Raw genomic sequence first — 8,369 nt, forward strand, 5'->3', positions numbered from 1 at the left:
GGTTGGAGAGTTCTTTCACGATGCTGAAGAGATCTTTGCTGCCATGTGCGTTGTTGTCAGGCGGTCTTTGAAGTGGGATCGTTTGGCTTGTCTGATGAGTTGGTGATGCCTGCAGGTGGCGTCCTTGTGGGCTGTCAAGTGTGCGTTCGAGGAGCCATTCCTTTTTTAGTTTCCGGCAGTTGCGCTTGGAGTTTAGGAGCTCGTCGTGAACCAGGTGGCTTTTCTTCTGGCTTGGTTGTCAGTGGGTTTCTTGAGTGGCGCGAGGTTGTTGGTGCAATCGTTGATCCACAGTGTGAGGTTGTGGGCGGTGGTGTCTGGGTCGGAGGGTGGTTTCTGGGCGAGGGTGTTGGTAAGCTGGTCTTCGATAACTTTGCTCCAGCATCGGCGGGGTGGTTGTTGGGTGCGGTGGTGCTCGGTATGTTTCTTGTAAGTGAAGTGGATACAGTGGTGGTCGGTTCAGTGGAGTTTGGTGGTTTGGTTGAAGGTGACGTGGGCGCTTGAGGAGACGATGGGATCAAGCGTGTGGCCGGCGATGTGGGTGGGTGTGTTGACGAGTTGTCTGAGGCCGTGGTTGGTGAGGTTGTCGATCAGAGTTGTGGAATTGGTGTCGTTGTTGTTCTCCAGGTGGAAATTTAGGTCCCCGAAGAGGATGTAGTCCGTTGAGGTGAGTGTGTGGGTGCTGGTGAGGTCAGCGATGGATTCGCTGAATGGTCCTCGTGGTCCGGGAGGTCTGTAGATGACTGTTCCTCTGAAAGTGGTGTTGGGGTCGGTGTGGATACGGAAGTGCAGGTGTTCGGCGGTCTTGAGGGTGTCGTCCGTGTGGGTGTAGACTTTGAGGGTGGCTTTGTGGGCGATGGCTATTCCCCCTCCGATTCTGTTGGTGCAATCCCTTCGGATGATCTTGTAACCGTCCGGGATGGCTATTGCGATATTGGGCGCCTGAGGAGTCGTTCAACCAGGTTTCGGTCAGGAAGGCTACGTCTGGGGCGGTGGAGTCGAGCAGGTCCCAGAGCTCGATGGCGTGCTTGCGTGCGGAGCGGGTGTTGAGGAGTATGCAGTGGAGGTGGTTTGTTCCGGTCTTTGTAGGTTTCCTTGTTCTGTCGCAGGTGAATTTGCAGGCACGGCAGGAGATAAAGGATTTTAAACCCCCTGGGTTGGACATAGATGAACCAGGTTCTACCTCTGCGAATGCTTTTTTACAGGGTTAGTTACCCCCTGATTAAGAAACACTTACAGACTTGTATTCCCTTCTGGGCAGTGGAATCCTTAGATAAAATATTAGCTAATACCCCATATTGTTCTGATTTCTAACAACAGGGAGACCAGCAAAGAAAAACAATGAAAGGACACTAAGACTAAATTAATGGTCTAACCGTTACAGCAGTACAATAATAACAGGGGACAGGGTAGGGGATTTCATTGGAACATGCAGTGTCAAATAGGAGGATGCTTCTGCAGACAGGGAAGGGGCAGGGGCCACAATCAGACCAGGAATGCTGCATTTGTGGTTCTAATGATCACTGGAAGAACAAGTATCCCATAACCCCAATAATTACCAAAAATGACAAAACCCTGATAGATAGATCACCCCAACTCTTTCCCTGCTACCCATTCAGGGCGTTCCCAAGGTGCAGTGAACAGAAACTATTTTGATCAACAACTGCAACAGACCCCACATCAAATGAATGCCTGAGGGACTTATAGTGATTATTTCGAAGAATAGGGTTGCTCTGGAGAGGAAACAGGAGTGTTGGCATCCAAATAGTAAGTGGACCAAAAAGGTCTCTGCGAACTGGAAAACATAAATCGTCACAATGTTAAGTTTCTCAAAGACACTGGTGCCACTAACTCCACAGTATCAATTCATACAGTTGCACCATGCCTCTCTCTGGATGGAAAATTCTTCTGCGGGGACTTCAGATGTTCTCATCATGAATCCTGTGAGTCAACCAGCAACAGTTACCAGTGACCCCATTACAGACAAGCACTGTTTTGTTGTTTCTGCCAAAAGTACCTTTAATTTATTGGGTCTTGACTAGTTGAAAAAGATTGATGATGTCATAAAAATGTACATCCGACAGTGTTTTCTTTGACTAAAGTGATGTGTATCATTTCATATCTCAAATGTGTAAATGTCATATAGAAATTGATTCTGACATTTTGGATTGTTTAACTCATATTGTATGCAACAAAAATATCATGTGATGTATGGGCACTAAACAAATCTGATGTGGGAAGAGAGTTAAACATATTCATGTTGTTTTGAAAGATAATGCTGTTCTATTCCGGGTTCCACACCATCATATTTCATGAGAATGGGAGATGGTATCACAGAAAATATTCTCAGCTCTGGTGAAAGAGAGAATTCTGGTACAAACAAAGGGGATTGTATGTGATTCTCCGATCCTCCCAGCGAATAAACAAAGTAAACCTGAAGAATGGTATTTGGTACAAGATCTACACAAAATTAACAAGATAGTATAACCGAGGTTCTGATGTAGTACCAAACCCCACTACCATTCTCTATCTCCCTATATCCTGACAGTCAACATGTGTTCTCCTTCATATTACAAGGCCATTCATTTCCAATGACACATGCTTCTCAGTGGGGAACTATATATATATATATATGTATGAAAAATGTAACTTACCTAGTGTACATCTGTTTGTGGCATGTCGTGCTGCAGATTCACATGCTATGCATAGCTCTTCTGACATCTAGTGTTGGGCTCGGAGTGTTACAAGTTGTTTTTCTTCGAAGAAGTCTTTTCAGAGTCACAGGATCGAGTGATTCCTCCTCTCGGTTTCAGTGCGCATGGGCATTGACTCCATTGTTACTGTTCTACCGCAAAAAGTAAAGGAAGGAGTGATAAAGTATATAAGCGAAAAAAAGAGATGTAAATGTATATACATATATACAAATGTAAAACTTAAACAACTACAGGCTTCCGTGGAGGAGGGAGGGTGCATGTGAATCTGCAGCACTCCATGCCACGAACAGATGTACACTGGGTAAGTGATATTTTCTGTTCGATGGCATGTGTAGCTGCAGATACACATGCTATGCTTAGACTAGAAAGCAGTTAGTTCTCCCAAAAAGCGGTGGCTAGCTTGTAGGAGTTGAAGTTGTTTGAAATAATGTCCTTAAGACAGCTTGGACTAAAGCGGCTTGTTGCTGTGAGAAGACATCAACACAGTAGTGTTTTGTAAATGTATGGGGAGTTGACCATGTGGCTGCTTTATATATCTCAACCATTGGTATGTTCCCTAAAAATGCCATTGATGCACCCTTCTTTCTTGTAGAATGTGCTTTAGGAGTGATCAAAAGGTGTCTTTTTGGTTTTATGTAGCATGTTTGTATGCATCTAACAATCCATCTTGCTAAACCTTGTTTTGATATAGGATTGTCTTTATGTGCTTCTTGGAAAGCAACGAAAAGCTGTTTTGTTTTTCTAAAATATTTAGTTCTACCTATATAGTACATGAGAGCTCTTTTGAGATCTAGGGTGTGAAGAGCTCTTTCTGCCACAGAGCCTGGCTGTGGAAAGAAGACTGGTAATTCCACTGTTTGGTTGATGTGAAAATGAGATACTACTTTTGGTAGACATTTTGGATTTGTTCGAAGTACAACTTTGTTTGTGTACTTGGAAAAAAGGTTCCTCAAGAGTGAACGCTTGTATCTCACTAACTCTTCTTAAAGAGGTAATAGCTAAAAGGAAGGTGACTTTCCATGTTAGAAAATGTATTCAACAAGAGTGCATGGGTTCAAAAGGTGGTCCCATGAGTCTGGTAAGTACTATATTTAAATTCCACGATGGAACAGGTGGTGTTGTCGGTAGAATAATGCGTTTTAATCCTTCCATGAAAGCTTTAATCACAGGAACTCTGAATAGAGAAGTGTGATGAATATTATGTAAGTATGCACATATTGCAGTTAGGTGTATTTTGATGGATGAAAAAGCCATATTTGATTTTTGCAAATGAATTAAATAGCATACAATATGTTGTATAAATGCTGTAAGTGTATCAATGTTTTTAGATTGTCAATAGAAAAAAATATTTGTCATTTGTTTGTGTAGCATTGTCTAATAGTAGGTTTAAGTGCTTGTTTAATTACTTCCATACATTCTGGTGGAAGCTTTAGTTAACCAAATTCTGTGACTTCAGGAGCCAAATCGCTAGATTGAGTGTGTTAGAAATGGGGTTTTTGGTTGGCAGTTAGGTTGCCCTCTGTCCAAGCAAGAACCCTCACTCTAGTCAGGGTAAGTCACACACAATCCAAAATCAGCCTGTGCTCACCCTCCGGTAGCTTGGCACGAGCAGTCAGGCTTAACTTAGAAGGCAATGTGTAAAGCATTTGTGCAATAAATCATACAACACCATAGTATAACACCACAAAAATACACCACACAGTGTTTAGAAAAATATAGAATATTTATCTGGATAATTGTAGGTCAAAACGATCAACGTTGCAATACGAATTTGTAAAGATATCACTGAAAAGTGATATTAAGAGTCTTTAAGTCTTTAACAAGCAATAAAGTGTCTTTCCAGCACAGAGTACCTGGTTTCTGGTGGGAAATCTCCTCAGAGGGCCACAGGAGAAGAGATGCGTGGAAAAAGGGGTGGGTGCGTCGTTTTCCGCTCAGCACACACAGACTTGCGTCGTTCTTTTCCACGCGGGGAAGTCGGGCGTCGTTTTCCGGCGCGCAGACAGTCTCTTTTTGTGGATCGCGGGGATTACCAGATGTCCCGGGTCTGTGCGTGGATTCTCCTGCTTATTTTCCGGCTGCGCGTCGTTCTGCGGGGCTGCGCGTCGAAGTTTCGATCTCACGGTAGGCGTCGCGTCGATTTCTCCTTGGAAGTCGGGCATCGTTTTCCTTGCGAGGCCGTGCGTCGAAATTTTGGTCTCACGGCAGGCGTCGCGTCGATTTCTCCTTGGAAGTCGGGCGGCGTTGTCCTTGCGAGGCCGTGCGTCAAAGTTTCGCACTCACGGTAGGCGTCGCGTCGATTTCTCCTTGGAAGTCGGGCGGCTTTGTCCTTGCGAGGTTGTGCGTCGAAGTCTCGATCGTCCCGAGGGTGTCGCGTTGATCAGCGTCGGTGTGCGCCGTTTTTCTCGCCGCGAAACAAGCTGTGCGTCGAAATTTTCGGCGCACGGAGCGTCCACGTGAAAGGAAGAAGTCTTTTTGGTCCTGAGACTTCAAGGAACAGGAGGCAAGCTCTATCCAAGCCCTTGGAGAGCACTTTCACAGCCAGACAAGAGTTCAGCAAGGCAGCAGGGCAACAGCAAGACAGCAGTCCTTTGGAGAAAGCAGACAGGTGAGTCCTTTGAGCAGCCAGGCAGTTCTTCTTGGCAGGATGTAGTTTCTGGTTCAGGTTTCTTCTCCAGCAAGTGTCTGATGAGGTAGGGCAGAGGCCCTGTTTTATACTAAGTTGTGCCTTTGAAGTGGGGGTGACTTCAAAGAGTCTCTAAGAAATGCACCAAGTTCCCTTTCAGTTCAATCCTGTCTGCCAGAGTCCCAGTAGGGGGTGTGGCAGTCCTTTGTGTGAGGGCAGGCCCTCCACCCTCCCAGCCCAGGAAGACCCATTCAAAATGCAGATGTATGCAAGTGAGGCTGAGTACCCTGTGTTTGGGGTGTGTCTGAGTGAATGCACAAGGAGCTGTCAACTAAACCTAGCCAGACGTGGATTGAAGGGCACAACAAGTTTTTAGTGCAAAGAAATGCTTACTTTCTAAAAGTGGCATTTCTAGAATAGTAATATTAAATCCGACTTCACCAGTCAGCAGGATTTTATATTACCATTCTGGCCATACCAAATATGACCTTCCTGCTCCTTTCAGATCAGCAGCTGCCACTTCAACAGTGTATGAGGGCAGCCCCAATGTTAGCCTATGAAGGGAGCAGGCCTCACAGTAGTGTAAAAACGAATTTAGGAGTTTTACACTACCAGGACATATAACTACACAGGTACATGTCCTGCCTTTTACCTACACAGCACCCTGCTCTAGGGGTTACCTAGGGCACACATTAGGGATGACTTATATGTAGAAAAAGGGGAGTTCTAGGCTTGGCAAGTACTTTTAAATGCCAAGTCGAAGTGGCAGTGAAACTGCACACACAGGCCTTGCAATGGCAGGCCTGAGACAAGGTTAAGGGGCTACTGAGGTGGGTGGCACAACCAGTGCTGCAGGCCCACTAGTAGCATTTAATCTACAGGCCCTAGGCACATGTAGTGCACTCTAATAGGGACTTACAGGTAGATTAAATAGTCAATCATGGATAAACCAATCAATAGTACAATTTACACAGAGAGCATATGCACTTTAGCACTGGTTAGCAGTGGTAAAGTGCTCAGAGGTCAAAAGCCAACAACAGCAGGTCAGAAAAAATAGGAGGAAGGAGGCAAAAAGTTTGGGGATGTCCCTGTCAAAAAGCCAGGTCCAACATGACCCCCCACCAGCCTAAAGCCAGGGGAGAACAATCACTATCCTGATGTACTTCCCTGTTTGAGGCGACAGAACAAGGACCCAGGCCCACAACAGCAGGGGCATGCTCCAGTTCTTCGCCTTCCTGACTCCAATTGGATCCCTCTGTCCATACTCTCAGGGCCCACTAAGCCCATCCATGGGGAACCTTTCTCCTTTCCTGCGGATCCCATCTGTGCAGCACCTAACCTTACTTTGCTCACAGATGTATCCCAGGAGCAGGATAGTACCCCCATGACCAACATAGTGGTGTTGCCCACTCTACCCCTGGGGTGTGACACTTGTCCCCTCCCCAGGGATAACTCTGTCCACCCGGACAGCAAGCCACAGTGATTACTGACAGCTGCCAGGGATGAGAGCCAGGCCCCAGGCCTCTCAAAGCTCTCCAACCACTGTGGCTGTGGAGAGTGGGGGGCGGTAGCCCCAGGTGCTGGGCACCCTTTAACCACTCTCCCTTCCACCAGGTCAGGGATGACAGCCTGAACCTGGTCCTCCCCTCTGGGGCTTTGTACCCTCCTTCCTGGAGCGGTACCCCCAGAGTCCAACATGGCCAGGGGGCTTACAGAAGTCGCCCTGTACCATTCCTCCACCAGTGCAGGGCTGTTAACCTGCCACTGGCCCTCCAACCTGGGGTCTGTACCTTCAGGTGGGACTAGGGCCCGGGGTGAGGCTTCCCTCCCCCTGCCCTCCCTTCTGGGGTCCAGCACCCTCCAACTAGGAGTGGCCTCCTCAGAAGACAACATGGTAGGGGCACTGTTATCAGTAGCCCCTCCCTCCAGGTCCAGGGGGACACCCTGAACCTGGTCTTCCAGCCCAGGGTCTGTACCCTCAGACTGGATCACCGCCTGGCAAACCAGGACTTCCTGGGGGGCACGCCTACCCCCCACCAGGTCAGAGTTTAACCTCTGCACCTGCCCATTCAACTCAGAGTCACCACCCTGAAGTTGAACAATTGCCTGGCACGCCAGGACTTCCTGGAGGGCACACTGACCCTCCACCAGGTCAGAGTTTAACCTCTGCACCTGACCATTCAACTCAGAGTCACCACCCTGAAGTTGAACAATTGCCTGGCACACCAGGACTTCCTGGAGGGCACACTGACCCTCCACCAGGTCAGAGTTTAACCTCTGCACCTGACCATTCAACTCAGAGTCACCACCCTGAAGTTGAACAGTTGCCTGGCGCACCAGGACTTTCTGGGAGGCACACCTACCTCCCACCAGGTCAGAGTTTAACCTCTGAGCCTGGTTCCCCAACCCAGGGTCGCCACCCTGAGGTTGGGCAATTGCCTGGCACGCCAGGACTTTCTGGGGGGCACACCTACCCCCCACCAGGTCAGAGTTTAACCTCTGAACCTGGTCATCCAACCCAGAGTCAACACCCTGAGGTTGGACAATTGCCTGGCACAGCAGGGCTTCTTGGGAGGCACACCTACCTCCCACCAGGTCAGAGTTTAACCTCTGAACCTGGGTATCCAACCCAGAGTCAGCACTCTGAGGTTGAACAATTGCCTGGCACGCCAGGACTTTCTGGAGGGCACACTGACCCTCCACCAGGTCAGAGTTTAACCTCTGAACTGGGCCATTCAACTCAGAGTTACCACCCTGAAGTAGAACAATCGCCTGGCACGCCAGGACTTCCTGGAGGGCACACTGACCCTCCACTAGGTCAGAGTTTAACCTCTGAACCTGGTTCTCCAACCTAGGGTCACCATCCTGAGGTTGGACAACTGCCTGGTACACCAGGGCTTTCTGGGGGGCACACCTACCCCCCACCAGGCCAGAGGTTAACCTCTGAACCTGGATATCCAACCCAGAGTCACCACCCTGAGGTTGAACCATTGCCTGGCAGGCCAGGACTTTCAGGGAGGCACACCTACCTC

The sequence above is a fragment of the Pleurodeles waltl genome, chromosome 10, assembly GCF_031143425.1.
Source record: "Pleurodeles waltl isolate 20211129_DDA chromosome 10, aPleWal1.hap1.20221129, whole genome shotgun sequence".
NCBI lineage: Eukaryota > Metazoa > Chordata > Amphibia > Caudata > Salamandridae > Pleurodeles > Pleurodeles waltl.